General features: G+C 37.3%; 1 protein-coding gene across 1 annotated transcript in view; it reads right to left on the reverse strand.

The window, feature by feature from the left end:
• LOC105180582 (dual oxidase) overlaps positions 1 to 21547 on the reverse strand; it is a 54017-nt gene extending 32470 nt beyond the window's left edge. Inside the window, exon 1 of the mRNA XM_025300329.1 lies at positions 21400 to 21547. The gene's annotated coding sequence lies outside the window, so the exon portion shown is untranslated. The remainder of the gene's footprint in view (positions 1 to 21399) is intronic.
• Positions 21548 to 22090: the final 543 nt, after the last annotated feature.

Genomic DNA, 22090 nt, shown 5'->3' on the forward strand with positions numbered 1-22090 from the left:
TGTTATTGTAAAAAACTTCTTTGACAAAAGCAGAGAATATAAAAAGGCATTTAATAGTAACCTTGACCTTTGACTTTGAGATAACCTCCAAGGTCAAATGAAGGTAAAATCCGTTTTTGCAAATAGACGCATTTGTTTCTGATAGAGGAAATCGAAAGAGTGTGAAAAATTACGTTCATATGTCCTTAATCATGTTGACCTTTGACCTCTGGAGGTCATTTCAAGGTCATTGAATCTTGGGCTTCCATAAATTAGGGTATGGCCGGATAAATCTGGAAATATTGGTTGTCGTAAGAAACTTCTTAGACAAAAGTTGCAGAGAATAAAAAAGGTATTCAAAGGTGCATCGACTTTTTTCCCGTTTTTCAAATAGAAGCATGTGTCAAAAATTGAAAGAGCTTGGCTGGAAAGTTTTGATGCATCTACCGTACAGTCCTTACCTGCATCATCAAACTACCATTTGTTTCAGTCTCTACAGAACTCCCTTAATGGTATAAAGTTGACTTCAAAAGAGGTCTGTGAAAATCATTTGTCGTAGTTTTCCGCCCAGAAATCACTGAAGTTCTACAATGATGGGATTATGGTTTAACGGCAAAAATGACAGTATTAGTACGCGTGACACAAAACTGGTAAGAACATTTTGAATCTGGAAATTTTGATGTCAAAAATGTGCTTCGCTCTGCTCGACCAATCAATGGAAAAGTCGATGAAATCATGGAAAAAGTTGAGCAAGACCGGCACATTAGCAGTCATGATATCAGTAAGGAACTAAACATTGATCATAAAGCAGTTTTAAACTATTTGGAGAACGCTGGTTACAGAAAACATAATCTTTTCCAAAATAATTTTTATATAATGTTGTTTATAAAGTTTTTCCATCTTTGCTCCTCCCTGGAAAATAAAACTAAAATTTACTTATAAGAAAACCGTCGGAACTATCCTTCACCGATTTTGACGGGATCCAAAGCGGGGCTCTGGATATGTTGTAGAGCAACAAAAACTATTAGACCCGTATTTTTTTATCAGCGTATCTCAAGGTTTAGGGGATGAAACAACCTGTCGAGAAAAAATAACATTTTTATTTTTTGCAAATATTTTTCTAAAGTATGAGATATGTGATAAAATGTTTCCTACAAAAGTTTTACAGTATTTTATATACCGTTTGCAACGGTATATTCAAATTTTTAAAAAATGCCAAAATTTGTAAACTCTCCCTCTTTCTCTTTCATATTGCAAAATTAAAAAACTTTATGAGGACAAAAATTAAAGAGCACTTAATGCCGAATCTATCCATATATAATAATACAATATGGTCATGATTAATTTTTAGAGAAACGAGATCATCTTGTTATATGCGCCGCGCTGTAAGTAGGTATTGTGTTATTTCTTTTCAGTTGCGCTGTACTCAACAACTGTCTCTAATGCATATTTCCTCATACTACAAAATGCAAGAGAGAATTAATTTTAATGGTACAATATGCAATTGATTACACGAAATATAGATGTTAAATAGATGATACATAGTATGTCTGATTTAAGTAAATACGTTTAATTATTTTTGGAAAATTAATGATACAAAATAATTGTTTAAACAAAAGTCGTTTGGTTTGAAGGGGAATATAAGACAGCGATAGCATTTTGTTTACAGATGGCGCTACTTTCGAGATATTCACTGATCATCGCTTTTCTTAAATAGAAATCCCAACTTTTTATTACATCATCTTTTTCTACCAATTAATTTAAACTACTTTTATCTAAAACATTTTTTTTATTTGCCTAATATTTTTGAAATATTTATGGAAAACATGGTAATTTTCTAAATATTTAATTTACGATATCTTGCTAATTATTTATTCGAAGAAAAAAATAGTACTAAACTTTTCACTCTACTTGGCCTCAAGAATGTATTGTTACAATAGTGCCTTGACTTTTACTAATTTAATAATTTTGAAATTTCAAAAAGTCGATAGTTAACGAAAGTCGTCGAAAGTTAATAAAAGTTAGAGCACTATTGCAACAATACAGTATTGTCCGTGGGAAGTTGCTGAAACTAATTAGCTGTCGTTTTTAAATATATGCAGTTATTGGAAAACCAAAAGTTGTGTTGGGAAGAAAGAAGTTTTTAATAGATATATATAAAATTTGGCAAAATGTTTATATATCAGTTTATTTTATTGACGAAAATAAGGTTAATAATCAAGTTAACTAGTGATAAATATTTTCAAATATTTGCACTATTTGAATTTGTATAAAACTAAATTCTTTTACGAAAACTTGTGAAAACTTTTTTTAACATATCTTTAATGTTATTGACGACCTTTTTAAAAGCTACTACTAAATTTGGCAAAACCTGGCATATCATGTCTACGGTCTTGGAGATCCATACAGCATAAAATTATCGATAATTCTGTTAAAAATAACACAAAAAATTATTTTAATGCAGATTTATTGCCAAAAACGGAGTGGTTTAACGCATAAGTTTAAATAAATAACGAATTTTAACCTCTTCTATGTATTTTCGCTCTTAACTTTATATGTTCCGTATTTATTATAGTACGAGACTATAAGCACTGCTATACACTTTTCCTTTGAAAAAAAGAACACTCCATAAGATAAATCTTTTCTTCCGTCGTCAGATTATTCATTTTGACGCGCACGGATTTGCTCCTATCACAGCCAGAATAAAACTGCAGAATAAAACTGCCAGAATGAAACTTCAAATGGACAATCGTCAACCGTAAGACTCTTTCTGAGGTCATGGAGGGGAGAACCAATCGTTTCGTTTCAGCACCTTCCTGTGGGATATCCTGTACGTTCTTGAAATCAAGTAGAGTAAAAGAGTCGAATACTATTTTTTCTTCTAACAAATAATTAGCAAGATATCGTAAGTTAAATATTAAAAAAGTTACTAAGTTTTCCATAAATATCACATACAATACTGGAACTATTAGAAATATTAGACAAATATAAAAATGTTTTAGATAAAAGTTGTTTAAATTAATTAGTAGAAAAGGATGATATAATAAAAAACTGGAGTTTCCGTTTAAAAAAAATAATAATCAGTAAATATATCGCAAATGGCATTATTTGTAATATGTTACTTACAATATTTCGCTGTTTGTCGAAAGAAAAAATGGTATTAGGCTTTTTTACCCTATTTGGCCTCAAGAATATATTGTTACAATAGCGTCCTGGCTTTTGTTAATTTGATGATTTTGAAATTTCCAAATCATGAAATTAATAAAAGTCAGAGTGCTATTGCAACAATATATTCTTGTGACTAAATAGAATAAAAAGCCTAATATTATTTTCTCTTCTGATAAACAACGAGATAGCGTAAGCTAAATATTGAAAATATCAAGTTTTCCTTAAATATCTAAAAAATGATTAGGCAAATAAAAACATTTTTCAGACAAAATTTATTCAAATTAATTCAAATTAATTGAAAAAGATGATGTAATAAAAAGTTGCGATTTTTATTTAAGAAAATCGATGATCAGTGAATATCTCGAAAGTAGCGCCATCTGTAAACAAAATGCTAACGCTGTCTTATATCCTTCAAACCCTTCAAGCCCTTCAAACCAAACAACTTTTGTTTAAACAATTTTTTTGTATCTAATTTTCTAAAAAATAATTAAGCGTATCTACTTAAATTAGACATATGTATTCATCTATTTAACATCTTTATTTCATATTATAAGTTGCATATTGTATCATTAAAATTAATTCTCTCTTGCATTTTGTAGTATGAGGAAATATGCATTAGAGACAATTGTTGAGTACAGCGCAACTGAAAAGAAATAACACAACACCTATCTACAGCGCGGCGCATATAACAAGATGATCTCGTTTCTCTAAAAATTAATCATGACCATATTGTATTATTATATATGGATAGATTCGGCATTAAGTGCTCTTTAATTTTTGTCCTCATAAAGTTTTTTAATTTTGCAATATGAAAGAGAAAGAGGGAGAGTTTACAAATTTTGGCATTTTTTAAAAATTTGAATATACCATTGCAAACGGTATATAAAATACTGTAAAACTTTTGTAGGAAACATTTTATCACATATCTCATACTTTAGAAAAATATTTGCAAAAAATAAAAATGTTATTTTTTCTCGACAGGTTGTTTCATCCCCTAAACCTTGAGATACGCTGATAAAAAAATACGGGTCTAATAGTTTTTGTTGCTCTACAACATATCCAGAGCCCCGCTCTGGATCCCGTCAAAATCGGTGAAGGATAGTTCCGACGGTTTTCTTATAAGTAAATTTTAGTTTCATTTTCCAGGGAGGAGCAAAGATGGAAAAACTTTATAAACAACATTATTTAAAAACTATTTTGGAAAAGATTACGTTTTTTTGTATCCAGCCTTCTCCAAATAATTTAAAACTGTTTTATGATTGATGTTTAGTTCCTTACTGATATCGTGACTGCTAATGTGCCGGTCTTGCTCAACTTTTTCCATGATTTCATCGACTTTTCCATTGATTGGTTGACCAAAGCGAGATGCATCTTTGACATCAAAATTTCTAGATTCAAAATGCTCGAACCAGTTTTGTGCCTCGAGTACTGATACTGTCATTTTTGCCGTTAAACCATAATCCCATCATTGTAGAACTTCAGTGATTTCTGGGCGAAAAACTTCGACAAGTGATTTTCACAGACTTCTTTTGAAGTCAATTTTACACCATTAAGAGAGTTCTGTAGAGACCGAAACAAATGGTAGTCTGGTGGTGCAGGGTCATGACTATACGGTAGATGCATCAAAACTTTTCAGCCAAGCTCTTTCAATTTTTGACGGGCCGCCAAGGATGTGTGGGATCTGACGTTGTTGTGATGGAAGATGACGCATTTCATTGATCAATTCTGGTTGCTTTCTCTCAATTGCTTGGCGTAATCTTTCTAGTTATAGTAGAGGTTAGAATCAATCGTTTGACTGGACAGCAGCAGCTCGTAGAGAACTATTCCTTTCCAATCCCACTACACACACAATATCACTTTTCTTGACGTTAATTTTGGCTTTGCCACCGTTTACGGAACTTCACCTTACTTCGATTACCATCTTTTATGTACATTATTGTCGTACGTAATCCATTTTTCATCGCCCATTTTTAATAAGCCGTTACAAAAATAATTCGGTTTCGTTCCGTTTTAGCAACGACTCGTAAGTGAAAATTCGATTAAATTTTTCGTTGTTAGATCATGTGGCACCCAAACATCGAGTTTTTGTATCCAGCCTTCTCCAAATAATTTAAAACTGTTTTGTGGTCAATGTTTAGTTCCTTACTGATCCTTATCATGATCCTTATCATGATTGCTAATGTACCGGTCTTGCTCAATTTTCTCCATGATTTCCCCGACTCTTCCATTGATTGGTCGATTAGAACGAGGTACATCAAAATTTCCAGATTGAAAACGTTTGAACCAAGTTTGTGCCACACGTACTGATACTGCTTTATTTCCATCAACAAATACAAATTTTATATACATTATTATATACATATTTTATATATAATACAAATTGACTTCCGTTTCCGGCGGCGTAAAGTATAGGAGAGGGTTTCTAGTAGAGTGAAAGGAGGAGAGAAAAGGAGAGTGTAGGGGACAGAATTGGAGGAGGGGGGAGGAGAGAGTGTGAAGAGAGTGAGCGGGAGTGGAGGTGAGTGGAGGCGAGAAGGGAGAGAGAGAGAGAGAGTGGAAAGGGGGTGAAAGATACGGGTGAGAGAGTGAGGTTAGGGACGGCTAGAGAAGAGCAGGGAAAGAGAGTTTATAGAGGGGAGAAAATAAGAGAAAGGATACGGGCAAGGAGTATAGGAGCAGATAGAAGAGAGGCAAGAAGGAGAAGGAACGACATCTGTAGGAGAAAGGAGGAAGGAGGAAGAGAAAGGAGCGAAATTTAAAGGAGAGAAAGGGGAAGATAAGAATGGAGGAAATAGGGAAGGAAGAGAGGAGTAAGGGGGAGGGAAGAAAAGGGAATGGAGGGGAAAAGGGGGGAGGAGGGAGGGAGAAGAGGGAGTACGGGAATGATAGGGGAGATGTGGAAAAGGAAAAGAGAGAAGGAGGAGGAGATGGGATTTATGAAAAGTAGGAAGACAGTGAGGTCACCAGTAAAAGGGGAAGAGGAGGGGAGGGAAAGGGAGAATTCATTAGAGGAAATGAGGAAGGAAATAAGAGGAGGGTTTAAAGAGGTAAAAGAGGAAATAGAAGAGTTAAGGAAGGAAATGAGGAGGAGAGAGGAAACATGGGAGAAAGAGAAGCAGGAGATGAGGGATAGGATAGAGAGTTTAGAGAGGAAATGGGAAGAGATAGAAGGGAAGGGAGGGGAAGGGGAGATGATAAAAAAGATAGAAGAAAGAGTAAAGAAGCTGGAGGAAGAGAGGGAAAGGGAGAGTAGAAGAGAAGCAGAAGAGAGGAAGGGAGAAATGGAGGAGAGAGTGAAAGTATTGGAAAAAAGGGAGGAGGAAAGAGAGAGGGAGAAAAGAAGAAGGAATATAGTGATGAGGGGGGTAGAAATAGGAAAAGGGGAGGTAAGAGAGGAGGTGGAAAAAGATACTGAAAGAAATAGGAATGAAAGAGGGGATTGGAAAAAGAATAAGGAGGATAAAGACGGGAAAGGGGAATGAGAGAGAAATAGTAGTGGTGGAATTAAATAGTGAGGAGGAAAAAAGCAGGATAATGGAAAGGAAAAAGAAACTGAAAGGAAGCAAGGTATGGATAGAAGACGATTTGACATATGAGGAAAGGAGAGCAAGGTGGATAATGAGAAGAATAGCGGATGAAGAAGAAGGAAAAGGAAGTAGGGTTTGGAGAGGGTATGGAAAAATAAGAATAAATGAGGAATGGTGGAGGTGGGACGAAGAAGTGAGGGGGTTGGTTAATAGAAAAGGGGAAAAGAAAGTATTGACAGTAGAGGGAGAGGAGAGGAGAGGGAGGGGGACAGAGAGGGAAAATGGGAAGAAGGGAAACTAGGCGGAGATAGAAGAGGAGAGGGGAGAGGAGGAAATAGGAAGGAAAGAGGGGAAGAAGGAAAGAGGGATTTAAAGGTGACATTCTGGAATGTAGCAGGAATGAAAAAGAAAGATAGGGAGTTTTGGAGGGAGATAGAAAAATGGGATGTAATAACGTTAATGGAAACATGGATAGAGGAAAAAGAACAAGCGTGGTTAAGGGGGAAGCTATCGAAGGGATATATATGGAAAATACAAACGGCAAAGAGAGTTTATAGAAAAGGAAGAGCAAAGGGGGGGATGGTAATGAGAATAAGGAAGGAATTAGAAGCGAGAGGGGGGGAAGAGGAGGAGAGGGAGGAGATGGAAGGAGTGACGGTGGGGAATGTAATAATAGAAGGAAGAAGATGGAGGATAATAGGAGTATATGTGAGGGGGGATTTAGGGAAAAGGTTGGAAAGATTAAAGGAATGGATGGAAGAGGAAGGGGGAGGAGGAAGAACGATAATTGGAGGAGATTTTAACGCAAGGACAGGAAGGAGAGGGGGGAGAATATGGGAGGATGAAGAGGGAATGGAGGAGAATAGGAAATCGAAAGACGAGCAGGAAAATAAGGAGGGAAAGGAATTGATAGAGTGTATAAATGAAAGAGGATGGATGATAGTGAACGGAGGGAAGGAAGAAGATGAGAAAGGGGAATGGATGTACACAGGGAGAAGAGGAGAATCGGTAATAGATTATGTTATAGTAAATGAGGAAGGATGGAGCAAGATAAAAAGTTTTGAGGTGGGGGATAATATAGAGTCGGATCATCATCCAATAACGGTAAGGATGGAGGGAGGAAGAGAGAGGGGAAAGAGAGGGGGAGGGAAGAAAAGGAAAGAAAAAGGGGTATGGACTGAAAGGGCTAGAGAAAGATTTAGGGAAGAGTTGGGGGAAGTGAGAATAGGGGAAGGAAAGGTAGAAGAGGAGATCAAGGAAATGAATAAAAGGATAAAGGGAGCAATAGTAAGGGAAGAAGAAGAGGACGAGAAGGAGAGGAGGAAAGGTTAGTGGGATGAGGAATGTAGAGAAGAGAAGAGGAAGGTAAGGAGGGAATTAAGGAAATGGAGAAGAGGGGAGGTGGATAGAGAGAGATATAGAGAAGAAAAATCAAAATATAAAAAGTTATGCGAGGGAAAGAGGAAAGAAGAAAATGAGAGGTGGGAGAGATGGGTGAATAAAAAAGTAAAAGAGGGGAAGATATGGGAAGTAATGAGGAGGGAGAGAAAAAGAAGAAAGGGAAGAAACGAAGAGATTGAAATGAAAGAATGGGAGGAATATTTTAGAGGGTTACTAGGAGGAGTGGGGAGAAGAGTGATAGGAGGAAGGAAGAGAAAAGAGGAAAGAGAGAAGGAACAGGAAATAAGCAAGGAAGAAATTAAGGAGGTAATGAAGAAATTAAAGGACAACAAGGCGGTAGGAGGGAATGAGATACCAAATGAAGCGTGGAAATATGGAGGAGAGAGGATGGAGGAATGGATAAGGGAAATGTGTAATAGAGTATGGAGAGGAGAGGGGTGACCAGAGGAATGGAAGGAAGGAATAGTAGTACCGATAGTGAAGAAGGGGGAGGGAAGAGTAGTGGGAGAGTACAGAGGAGTAACGTTAATGAATACGTTGTACAAGATTTATGCATCAGTATTAGCGGGAAGATTAAGGAAAGAGGTGGAGGAGAAAGGGTTGATACCGCAAAATCAGACGGGGTTCAGGAAAGGGTTGGGAGTTATAGACAACATATATGTTATGAATTATGTGATAAATAGACAATTAGGAAGGAAGGGGGATAAGCTGGTGGCGTTATTTGTGGATCTGAAAGCAGCATTCGATACGGTGGACAGAAGAGAGTTAATAAGGGCGATGAGGGAAAGAGGGGTGAGGAAAGGATTGATGGAGAGATGTGAGGAGGTGATGGAAGAGACGATAAGCAGGGTAAGGGTGGGAGAGGAGCTAGGGGAGGGGTTCTGGACGGGAAGGGGAGTGAGGCAGGGGTGCCTACTAAGTCCAGGGATGTTTAATTTGTTAATGGCGGATATGGAAGAGGAATTAAAAAAAGGGAGGTGGGGAGGAGTAAAGATAGGAGAAGAGAAAATATATTCATTGGCATATGCAGATGACGTGGTGATAATGGCGGAGGAGGAGGAGGGGATGAAGGCAATGATAGCGAGATTGGAAAGATATATGGAAAGGTAAGGGATGGAGGTGAATATAGGGAAAACGAAAGTGATGAGATTTAGGAAGGGAGGGGGTAGAGAGAGAAAGATGAAATGGAGATGGAAAGGAAAGGAATTGGAAGAAGTGAAGGAATATAAATATTTAGGATACGTGATGCAGAAAGATGGGGGACAGGAGAAGCATATAAAGGAAAGAATAAAGATAGGAATGACGGTGATGGGACAGGTATGGGGAATAGGGAAAAGAAGGTTTGAGAGAGAATGGGGGAAAAGAATATGGTTATATGATAGTTTAGTATGGACGGTGATAGGGTATGGGGTGGAAATATGGGGTGGGAGGAGAGAGAAGAGATAGAGAGAAGCCAGGAAAGATACAAGAGATGGATACTAGGAGTAAAGAGAGAAACGCCAGGATACATGGTAAGGGAGGAACTGAAGAGAGAGAAGTTAAGAGAGAGAGCGGGGTTAAGGGCATGGAAATGGGAGAGAAGGCTGGAGGAGGGAAAGGGGAGCGAAATTGCGAGGAAATGTCTAGAGGAGATAAAGAAGAGAGAGGAGAAGGGGGAGAGATTGACGAGTTGGGAGGTGGGGAGGATAAAATTCTTCAAGGAAAGGAGAGGGGACATGAGGGAGGTAAGAAAAAGGAGAGAAGAGGGAGAGACATTGGTGACAGAAATAAGAGAAAAGGGAGAGGAGCTAGGAAGAAGAGAGAGGGGGGAGAAGATAAGAGAGTCAAGGTATAATAGGTGGTATGAATATATGAAAAGGGAAAGGATACCGCAGTACTTGAAGAAGGGGTGGGGAGAAAGGAGGTGGAAAAGGATGGCGAGGTTCAGATTGGGAAATGAGATGAGAGGAGGGCAGTATTGGAGGAAGGAGGAGGAAAGGAGGTGTAGGTTGTGTGAGAGGGAAGAGGAAACATGGGAGCATGTGTGGGAGGAATGTAGGAGATGGGAAAATGGAAGTGAAAAGAGTTGGAAAGAGGAAATAAGAAGGATATTGGGAGAGGAGGGAGAGGGAGAGAGGTGGATGAGAGAATTGGAGAGGGAGAGGGGTGGGGATGAGGGGGGTAAGGGCGGAGAGGAAGTAGACAAAGAATTGGAAAAGAATGTTAATTGAAAGGCCAAGGAAACGGATGTCCAGGAGAGGGGAGAGGTGTGTGTGTGTGTGTCAAGGGGGGGGACGAGCGGCAAGCGGGACGCGAGTTCTCCCCCAGGACCGGAAAATAAAGAGTAAGGGAAGCGAATAATTGTAAGGAGGAGTTGTAAAGGGTTGGGGAACGCTCCCTGCAAAAGCGCCTTCGAACCCTTAGGGGAGAATAAATATACATACATATATAATACAAATTACAAATTTTTTTAGCAGCCTAAGTGGCATTCTTCCCTTTTTTATAATAAAATTTCAAAATATATCGAATTCTTCTTTATTTTCACTCATTCTCAAGACGTAAGAACTTTTGACTGACAAGGAACATCCACGATGTGTGTCTCTCCGATTTCGATGAAATATGGCACATTTGTAGAATAACCAAAAATAAAAGACCCGTATTTTTTTATCGACGTAGGTTTAAGAGATGAAACTATCAAAGTTTCATCCCTTTTATGCTATCTAATAACTATTGCAGATAGAAAAAACTTTATAAACAAAAATTGTACGGTTTTTTATGAGAAATATAGTAGGCTTAGTTAAAATAAAAAAGTATTTTTAATAATTAGCGAACTGACCATATCAGGCTTAATTAATTAATTTATCAAATTCATTATATAGAAAAAAAAGTTAGCATTTTTCATTCTGAATCTATCTACATGGTGGAGGGTTATAAGTTTACAACCCGAAGTGTGAAGGTAGATTGGGTTAAGACAAACATAAAAGTCCCATACCGTTTTGCGAGATTCGCAATAATTATCGAGTTATTAATGACAAAAATCTGAGGAGTGGGAGCTTGCCGGCATAGATGATTGGAGAAGCGTTGCAGCTGCTTAGGCCGCAACGCGGCCCAGTTGACCCAGTAACTGTTGCCGGTGTGCGGCGAGGAGAAAAACAATGCGCTATTATTCGTTGTTTTATCTCGCCGGACTTACGTCTAGCCGCACGCCACTAACAGTTGCTAGGTCGAGTGGGCAGCGCTGTAGCCTGAGTAGCTGCAACGCTTCTCCAATCATCTATGTCGGCGCGCTCCCATTCCTCAGATTTCTGTCATTAATAACTCAATAATTATTGCGAATCTCGTAAAACGGTATGGGACTTTTAAGTTTGTCTTAACTCAATCTACCTTCACACTTCGGGTTGTAAACTTATAACCCCCCACCCTGTATACAGGGTGTCCGGAATGTGATCATTAATATTTTGTGTACTGGTAGATTGGGTGTAGCCGAGAAGAAAAGTCATGTACTATAATGTCAAAAATTGGCAATAGTTATCGAGTTATTAATTAAAACATGTGAGCCAATGAGCGCGTAGAGAGCGCTGGGCGGCCGCCTCTTGTCGCTTGTGCTCGCTCGCTCGTCGTTCGCGCTCGCTCGTTCTTCGTCGCGCGCGCACGCCTCTTGTCGCTTACGGTTGTCTCTCGCCGCGCGAGGTAAGCCATCTTCTTATACACAGAGCCCATCCTGTCGCTTTCTCGTGCGCTCATTCATTTACACATTTTAATTAATTACGGAATAAATATTGAAAAAATTGTAAAAGGGCACAGGACTTTTTTAATTGTTTTAACGAGTTCTACCAGTACACAAAATATTAATGATCACATTCCGGACACCCTGTATATAATGTTTTATATTTAAATTATACGGACATGGCGATTTTATAAGTTGAAGTGATACCATGAGTGTTACGTCCTGCGGACTCCGCGTACTTTGAATTTGTTGTCAAGTAGGGCGGATTGCATTTTATATTATACCAAAATGTTCACATTCCGCGACCCTCCGAGAACTGTGACGTTACACACACAGATTTCTCTTTCTTTTCTCTCTGCGTTAATCATCAGAGTTTCCTCTATTTCCGTCGGAAAAGATCCGTTGAGTCATTTTGGCCATATACCTCCTCTCCAAATAACCTTAAATAACTTCCCGTTCGGAGCAATAATTTTCTTTGAAGACGGACCGACCAGACAATCTTTCATGCTGTTATATGATGTTGCCAGCCTTTGATCTTCGAAAACTCACGCGTTTCCCACGTTATTCATAAATTCCTATCGCGCACAACCTCTGACTAACCCTAGCGAAACCTTGAAATCTTTTACTGCCATAGATACCCGATCCTTTATCATATTTATCTAAGAACCCTACTAAAACCCCACTTCCGAAAAGTTTGCAACAAAATCCTATACCCATATTTGGACATAAACTTTGGAGCCTGACGCAACTTCCCAAACCTCACCTCTCGACCGAGGTGACGTTTTTGATAAAGTAAAAAAGCTATGCCACTTCTATTTTTTCTCCCGACCGACCCGCAGCTAGGACAGAGCCTTCTCTCCAACACCCCTTCAGGGTTTCTTGATAATCAACCCTACTAGTGAGTCAGATCAGTGTTCTTCAGTCATCTATTCTTCTGTGCAATGATCTCGTGCACCCTTGAGACATTGCGAGAGATCCTGCTGAGACCAGTTTCTAGTCCTTGGCGCAACTTGGGTCCATCCTCACAGAGACGCAGCAACCACACCTTTCATTGTCTACTAAGATCAGAGAAGTCCAGCAGTAAGTTACTTATATTTTCTTTTATCTGAGTGACCTTTTTCGTTTCATTTTTTTTATCTTTTCTTCTCTCTCTTTTCTTTTCCTTTCGTTTTACTTCCGTTTTCTATCCTCCTTGGCATTCCTCCTTAATTGTTAAATCAGACGTCAGTGGCCCAATCCTTTCGATCACAGTCGGACATAACGAACACGGAATATTGTTCTGAGTAATCGAGAATCATTGTTCTGAGCGCGATTGTTAACCACATATGTATACAGACACACTATAAAATCTTACAAATTTTATTTCATTGTGAACTTCCGTCTAATCACTAATAAAACAAGTTGTTTGTAATTGTAAACCAATCACGTTTTCCAAATAATTATTCTCAACCAAAAATTCTCCCTTCCCTCAACTGTCGCTCACGGTCCTATCCCAGGAAAAAGGATTCAGTTCCTTGACCTAAATAAAGGACCACCGACGTACGTCTGCGCCAGATAAAGGGGTCATTCCGATCCTTGATCTGTTCCGCAGATTTGCGAGGACGTCGGAGCTTGCGAAAGCAAGCGTCAAGTTGCGTTCCTCCTCCAGGACGTAACATGAGCAAGGTGCTTAGTAACGTGCGTGAGTTACATCACTACGTAAATGACAAATATCTATTGAACATATCTTTTGAACGCATTTTAATTAATACAACAATATAAAATAATTCAAAAACTATTAACATATAAACGTGACCGCTGAATATTCTTTCTATTTGTAACATAATATTCCAAATCACATTATTTTTAAGTGTGTTTAATATAACAGATGAGAAAGATATGTATGTGAGTTTATACTGACATATTATACATACAGGGTGGGCCACCGAATAGGAAACAAGCGTGTTTTTTGGTACTTAACTTAATTAATTCGAAAAACGTTCAGATATGTCAACTTTAGTTTCAAGGGGAACATGTAAATTGGCTATTTTCGTTCACCAAACTTCAACCTCATAAAATAAATTAATTTTACTATAAAAATTTTAAATGGCAAGTGGTATCTAGCAACATATCATTTGAAAGCGCGTTAAATTTCCTTTATGATCATGTTTTATTTTTTGAATTCTGATCATTTTTTCCCAAGAAAATATACTCCAAAGGAATTTACTAAACTAGCAACTTACGTGTCAACTAGCTGGTGGAATTACAAATGCCGTACGTAAAGAAATGTACGCGTGATACAAATGAAATGACATTGTACTGTTTCTCCTATTGTAATATGTTTCTCCTGTTTGCAAACAAAGTATTTGTGTCTCTTAAATATGAATAGATAACGACAGTCTATGCCTTTTATCGACAAGCAACACATCATTCATAGTTTTCGTTACTTCTACAAATCAAATAATGGTTTACTCGATTGCGGAGAGGATTGAACTAATTGAAATTTTCTTTCGTAACAACGAATATGCTAATAGAACAGTCGAATTATTCAACCAACATCATGCAGATAAGCATGTTAATCGAAAGTATGTCTTGGAGTTAGTGAGGACATTTCGGGAGACCGGTCCTGTATCCAATAAAAAGCGAAACACTCAAAACCCGGTAAGAAATGAAGCGGTGGAAGAACCGATACTGGGCTACGTTGCTATCAATCCTACGTTGAATACAAGGCAATTGACTGTTGCATCAGGTATTAATCGAACCAGTATTCGACGAATTTTAAAACATCAGAAGTTCCATCCATACAAAATTCAATTGTCACAGCAAATCAATAAAGACGACTTTGATCGTCATTTAGAATTTTGTGAGATTATAAGTACACGAGCGGTTAATAATCCAAATTTCCTTTTCTGTCTGTCAAATATCTGTTTCTCCGATGAATGCACTTTTTATCTAAATGGCATAGCCAATCGCCATTATTGTCGCTATTGGACAGATTCTAATCCGAGGATACTTCACGAAGTACCCAACACCTAAAAAAATTAAATGTTTGGGTTGGTATTTTTGATAATCGAATCCAACGTTAGTCCTTTGACCAACGTTGGTCCATTTTTTCTTGGTAATTTGACCGCAGAGATGTATTTGGAATTATTGAAAGACATCATTGATCCAATGTTAATTGATATTATCGAGAATGATGAGTATTACCTTGAAGATCAGTTGGTATTCCAACAAGACGGAGCTCCTCCGCATTATGCACTATCTGTTCGACAGTATTTGAATCAAAGATTTCCAGGTAAATGGATTGGAAGGAGAGGCCTTATTGAATGGCCCGCACGATCTCCAGATTTATCTCCGCTAGATTTCTTTTTGTAGGATCACTTAAAGAGTAAAATTTATGCATCTCAGCCAGCTTCGTTAACAAATTTAACAAATTTGACAACGTATCGTCAACGAATGCCATCAAATCACTCCACAAATGTTCCAGAATGTGCGACAACGTTTTGACCAAAATCTTTATTATTATGTGGAAGCTGGTGGTGGTCATTTCCAACATTTACTACGTCGACACGTAAGTTGCTAGTTTAGTAAATTTCTTATTTCTTTGGAGCATATTTTCTCGGGAAAAAATGATCGGAATTCAAAAAATGAAACATTACTGTAAAGGAAGTTTAACGCGCTTTCAAATGATATGTTGCTAAATATCACTTGCCACTTAAAATTTTTATACTGAAATTAATTTATCTTATTGGGTTGAAGGTTTGTGAACGAAAATAGCCAATTAACATGTCCCCCTTGAAACTAAAGTTGACGTGTCTGAGCGTTTTTCAAATTAATTAAGTTAAATACCAAAAAACATGCTTGTTTCATTTTCGGTGGCACACCCTGTATATGTATATAGAGATATTACAATTTTAAATATTTGTGAAGTATAATATTTATAAAATATACGGCACATATTTGAAGAAGAATTGAAAGATAATTTATTAAATATTATACAATGTATGAAAATCACCACATTTATTGCAGAGCAAGAAATACCTGGACATTGATAAATATTTAAAATTATAATATCTCTATATACATATATGTATAATATGTCAATATAAACTCACATGCATATCTTTCTCGTTTGTTATATAAACCTTATCCAACTACAAAAAAGATGTGATATAAAAAATTACTCGATATAGACTTAAATGAAACATTACACCGTGTATGTAGAGCAAAGTACATTTTTTATAATAAAAGTGTTGTCATGTATGTAATAAACAAAGTTTAGTTCGATATAGTTTTTAGTGCAGCCGCGCCAAGATTTTTTGCATTAAATATTTTTATTGCATTGTTATAATAACTAACTTGTTATAATAACAAGTAAAATAATCATAAAACTCAGTGTTAGTGTAGTAAATAGTGGAGACACTGCTTTTGAAATACCGAACTGTGTATCATTAGAAGTTATTGATACATCTTCAGATTGCAAATCACTCTCATTTGCTGAGTTGATGTTGAGTAGAGTTTTTCAGTTGATGCTATTGTTTTGTTATATCATTTTTTTTTGTAGAACAGTTTTGTAGAGTTCTATTTATAGTATTCAATAGAACAATTTATTATTAGAGGTATAAGTTTTATTTGTACAAACTTATTATTTGTATAACGAAAATAATAAATTACATTGCCCAAAGATACACGCTCAGGTGCGGTACGATGTCTCCCTCTCCCTCTTCCTCCCTCTCTCATTCGTTCTTCCTCTCCCTCTTTCTCTCTCTCAACCACTCCCACCCCCTCTCTCTCCCTCTCCCCCTCTCTCACTCCCTTTCCCCCTCCTCCTCCTCTCTCTCTTCGCAACCCCTTCTCCCTCTTCCCCCCTCGCTCCTTTTTTTCTCCCTCGCTCTGCTGCTGTCGCTCTCGCTGTCTTTCTCTTTCTCGCACATTTTCACCTCCTATATTCTAGCAATATTCTTCTCTCTCTTACTCTCTATCGCTTGCTTACTCGCACTCGCTGTTTCTTCAGCGCGCTCGTAACGCCTCTGGTGTCGGAAAAGTGGGATGCACAAATCCCCTCTCTTCTGTGGTCTAGGGTTTCTTACTTTTTTACTGAATTGAAATTTTTCGTGATTCGGACTTTATCTTATCTTAAAACATCTACACTTGAAGACAATGTACACAAAAAACACAAGGACACTGTTCTTCCTATTTTTTAAGACCGAATCGATTGGGACAGAAAAAACCTCGACCGGTTTAGCCATTTCTGAGATATGAATATCTCACCTCGTTTCAACTCGCAGTTTCGCATAATATAGGCACAGTGTGCTTCTTGATTAAACACACTTAAAAATAATGTGATATGGAGTATGTTATAAATAGAAAAAATGATCGGCGGCCCGCATTTATGTGTTAATAGTTTCTGAATTCTTTTATATTGTTGTATTAACTAAAATGCATTTAAAAGATATGTTCAACAGATGTTCGTTATTTGCGTAGCGATGTAGCGATTAAGCATTCAAACACCGAACACCTTGCTTATGGTACCATTCCATTTATAAAATTGCAATGTACGTATAATTTAAACATAAAACATTATATGTAGATGGATTCAGAACGAAAAATACTAACTTTTTCTTCTATATAATGAATTTGATCAAATAATTAAGTAAGCCTGATATAGTCATTTTGTTAATTATTAAAAATACTTTTTTATTTTGACCAAGCCTTTTATTTTTTTATTTTTCTTAAGTTTTATTTCTCACAAGTAACCGTACAATTTTTGTTTAAAAATTTTTTTTTCTATCTGCAATAGTTATTAGATAGCATAAAAGGGATGAAAATTTGAGGGATAGCTTCATCCTTTAAACTTGCGTCATTGCTGATAAAAAAATACGGTTAGGTCTTTTATTTTTAGCTATTCTACAAATATACCATATTTCGTCGAAATCGGAGACACACACTTAACGGATGTTCCTTGTGAGTAAATAAATATCACAACTTTTTTCTTTATTTCTTTATGATATGTCACCTTTCAGATGCACGCAAGTATTGCCAGATCTGATTAATATTACCAGAGTTATACGATCTTAAAGCCATCTACTGGGAGAATATGAAGAAACTTTTTCCCCAACCCAATATACAGGATTCCCATTTAACTTGAGACATCGAAATAACTCGAAAACAAAGAAGAAAAACAAAAATCTCTGAAACACGTGTCGAACAAATTCCGAGGACGAGGCATGATTCCTTTTTCATTTGGTGAATGTCTTCAAGGTGATTTTATAGTCAATTTTGTTATTTCAAATGAAAACCTATATTTTTTATGACGGAAGCATATTTTATGTAAAAAACCAATTAACTTTTGTCGGAAAAACTTTATTTGATCATTACTTTCGGAGATATCGTACAAAGTAATTCCGATTTGTATTCGACACGAATACAATAAATGCTCAAAATTATGGCCTTCCATTTTCAAACACTTGTTAATGCGATTAATAAAAGATCGATTCACTGATAATAAAGTTACTGGATGGATATCGCGATAGGCATTTCAGATTCGCTCTTTCATGTTTCCTGGTATAGTAGATCGATCGTGATAAACTTTCTCTTTAAGGTAGCCTCATTAATAAAAATCCAACGGTGTTAAATCAAGCAACCTTGTCGACCAGTTAATTGGAACTCCCCGACCTATCGAGCGACCAGGATATTTCTGATTCATTATTTGGCGTGCATAACGCGAATAGTGAGCTGGGCATCCGTCCTGCTGAAACCACATATTTCTTCTATTTGCTAGACTTACTTCTTCAAGCAATACGGGTAATACTACATCCAAGAAGTTTCCATGTTTCACTCCATTCAACGTACCATTGAAAAAAAAGGATCTATTATTTTATCGCCAATGATTCCACACCAAATATTGACAGACCATGGACGTTGATGTTCTAATTCTCGAAGTCATCTTGGATTTTGATCTAACCAATAATGCATATTATGTCGATTAACTTCTCCATTATTGGTAAAAGTAGATTCGTCAGAAAATAAGACCGAAATAATCAAAACATCTCAGTGACGCGATTGCACTTCTTTTGTTCAGTATACGAGGGTGGTCCGATAAGTACTTAGCCTACAAAAGAAAAACGAAAATTTTGTTAAAGTGGCGATTTATTTCTCAACATAGTCTCCTTTTAGCTCGATACACTTGACCCAGCGATGCTCCAACTTCTTTAACCCGTCTGAAAAATACGTTTTCTCGAGGTCTGCAAAGTAGGCCTCCGTGACGGCGGTGACCTCCTCATTCGACTCAAATTTCTGCCCGGCGAGTGACTTTTTCAAGTTTGGAAACAAAAAGAAGTCGCACGGGGCTAAATCTGGAGAATACGATGGATGGGGCAGCAGTTCGTAGCCCAATTCGACCAATTTGACCGTGGCGAGGGCGGAGGTGTGAGCCGGTGCGTTGTCATGGTGGAAGAGCACTTTTTTCTTCGCCAAATGGGGCCGTTTTTTCTGCAATTCGGCGTCGAATCGGCCCAATAATTCGGCATAGTACAGCCCAGTGACCGTTTTGCCCTTCTCCAGGTAGTCGATGTAGATCACACCTTGTGAATCCCAGAAAACGCTGGCCATCACCTTTCCGGCCGATAGGACAGTTTTCGCCTTCTTCGGAGCACGTTCGCCGGGTGAAGTCCACTGTTTCGACTGTTCCTTGGTCTCTGGTGTGTACCAGTGGATCCATGTTTCGTCGACGGTCACGAAACGACGCAGAAACTCCTTCGGATTGCGCTTAAACAGCGTCAAACACTGCTCTGAAGTGGTCTCACGGTTGCGCTTGTTGTCCGGAGTGAGCAAACGCGGCACCCATCACGCCGACAGCTTTCTCATGCCCAAAATTTCATGCAGGATATGACCCACGCGGTCTTTTGAGATGCCTACTGTCTCAGCTATCTCGCGCACCTTCAATCGGCGGTCTGCCAATACGAGATCGTGGATTTTTATCATGTTATCCTCCGTGGTAGCCGTTTTCGGGGCACCTAGGCGTGGCTCATCAAAAACCGACGTGCGACCACGTTGAAACTCGTTAAACCAATTTTTGACGGTCGCCATCGAAGGAGAAGAGTCACCGTACACAGCATCCAAGCGCTCTTTGATTTCGCTGCGCGATTTCCCTTCCAAAAACAAGAATCGAATCACCGACCGATATTGCTATTTTTCCATTTTTCTAAAATCCGCGGACAAGCCCGCTTCCACACGCGGTCAAAACAAAACTACGAGTTCGATGCGGCTGAAATTTCGACAGTAGCCGTCTACGAGAATGTACTACACGATAGTAAATTTCTCTTGCGATAGTGGTGTCATCGGGCGGTGAGGCTAAGTACTTATCGGACCGCCCTCGTAAACACGAGGTACGGAACACTTGTAAATATGAGATTTTCATATGATCACGATTTTCTGATGAATCTACTTTTACCAATAATGGAGAAGTTAATTAGCATAATATTATTGGTCATATTAAAATGTTTGGAAATGGAAGATCATCATTTTGGGCATTTATTGAGACGTTTATTTTACTCGTTTCGAATAAAAATCGGAATTACTTCGTACGATATCTCTGAAAGTACTGATCAAGTAAAAAATTTTTCCGGCAAAAGTTAATTGTTTTTGTACGTAGAATATGTTTTCGTCATAAAAATATAAGTTTTCATTTGAAATAACAAAGTTGACCTTAAAATCACCTTGAAGACGTCGACCAAATAGAAAAGGAATCATGCCATTTTACTCGTCCTCGGAATTCGTTCGATATGTGTTTCAGTGATTTTTGTTTTTCTTCTTTGTTTTCGAGTTATTTCGATATTTCAAGTTAAATGGGACACCCTGTATAATATTATTATGCGCCATGGTATGTGGTGCCGCTCGTCTTGTGGTTGCCGGTCAACTGTGACAATTTGATCAGCTGTCTTAGAAAAATCAATATCCTTAGGATTGAAGAGCGATTTCCCAGGACAACGAATAAATAAGAATTGATAAAGTCGCACACGAGCCATCAACACGGGCTGACGTGTGGCGAACGAGTTTTTCAGAATTCAGAAAAACGATAGAATCTTGTAAATATTCTTGTAAATAATGTTAGTAAAGTAAAGCTCTTTCTTTAAGTCAATTGTAAAATCATTTCCCGGATACGCGCCATTCGGCACCCAACGCGTAACAATATGTTTTTTTACTTACTGGGTTTTGACATTCGATTCATATTCAGAGTCTTAGAAAATTAAGTGTAAGTTAACATTGAAATATTTAATGTAAATATGTGTATATAACTTTGAAACATAATTAAAAGCTATTTGATAAATATTTTAATCAATAATTTAATTTATAGCTCTTCCGCAATAAAATGGCATATTTATTCTTAAATATCTTATCAATCATAGCCAATACAAAAAAGTTCCTTTACAAGTTGAAAGCCCTAACAACATATTTAATTTTGATTACAATAAAACTTTTCTTCTCCAGCACGTTATATTTCGCAGTTATAATATAACAAAATGTATAAAAATAACCTTTGTTTGCAATTTTAATTATAAATTTTTCAAAATTGTGGTGGAGCAATTTGAAAACCGGAATTGTATTCAACGTCTAAAAAAATTATGGGAAATGACTAACCTCATTTTAGCATTCCTTTTTGTTTCGTTGAACAATGATATCAATAAAAGTGATGCAAATAACATCAGTTCCAGCAGAAGATTCTGTGACATTGACAATCTATTAAAAGGTTACATTGAATGTCGTTTTTTTGTGTTTTTTGAATATTTATTTTAATAACAAAATATGTGAATATATCAATCAAAGTATTTGTCTCCAAAGACTATGACTTTTTCCCACTTTTCTGGCAGAAGTTGAATTCCGCGACGAAAAAACGGTCTGCCTTTGAGGCAATCCATTCAGCAACCGAATTTTCAACTTCTCCGTTTATTATGGAAATGTATATCTTCCAAAGCGTGTTGCATCGTTCGGAATGAATCATTTGAGACCATGTCCGAAGAATGCACTGACAAGGAGATGGCAAGATATGTAAAATCAATAACTGAATGAGTCATATTTCATTCGAATGGGGGGATTGAGTACATAAAAACCTTAAAAGGGTTTGCGTGCATGGGCCTTCGTTTGCTAAAAATTTACAATTAAAAAACAGCTACACATTAAGTATAGTAACTTAGAATCAATAAGCGTAAAGCCCTAAACACAATGTCAAGCAACAGGCAATAAGAATAAAAATAGACCAATCACAATAGATTATTCTTGTAATAGTCGATTGTGATTGGTCTATTTTTATTCTTATTGCCTGTTGCTTGGC

Source organism: Harpegnathos saltator, unplaced genomic scaffold (genome assembly GCF_003227715.2).
Source record: "Harpegnathos saltator strain DR-91 unplaced genomic scaffold, Hsal_v8.6 scaffold357, whole genome shotgun sequence".
Lineage (NCBI taxonomy): Eukaryota > Metazoa > Arthropoda > Insecta > Hymenoptera > Formicidae > Harpegnathos > Harpegnathos saltator.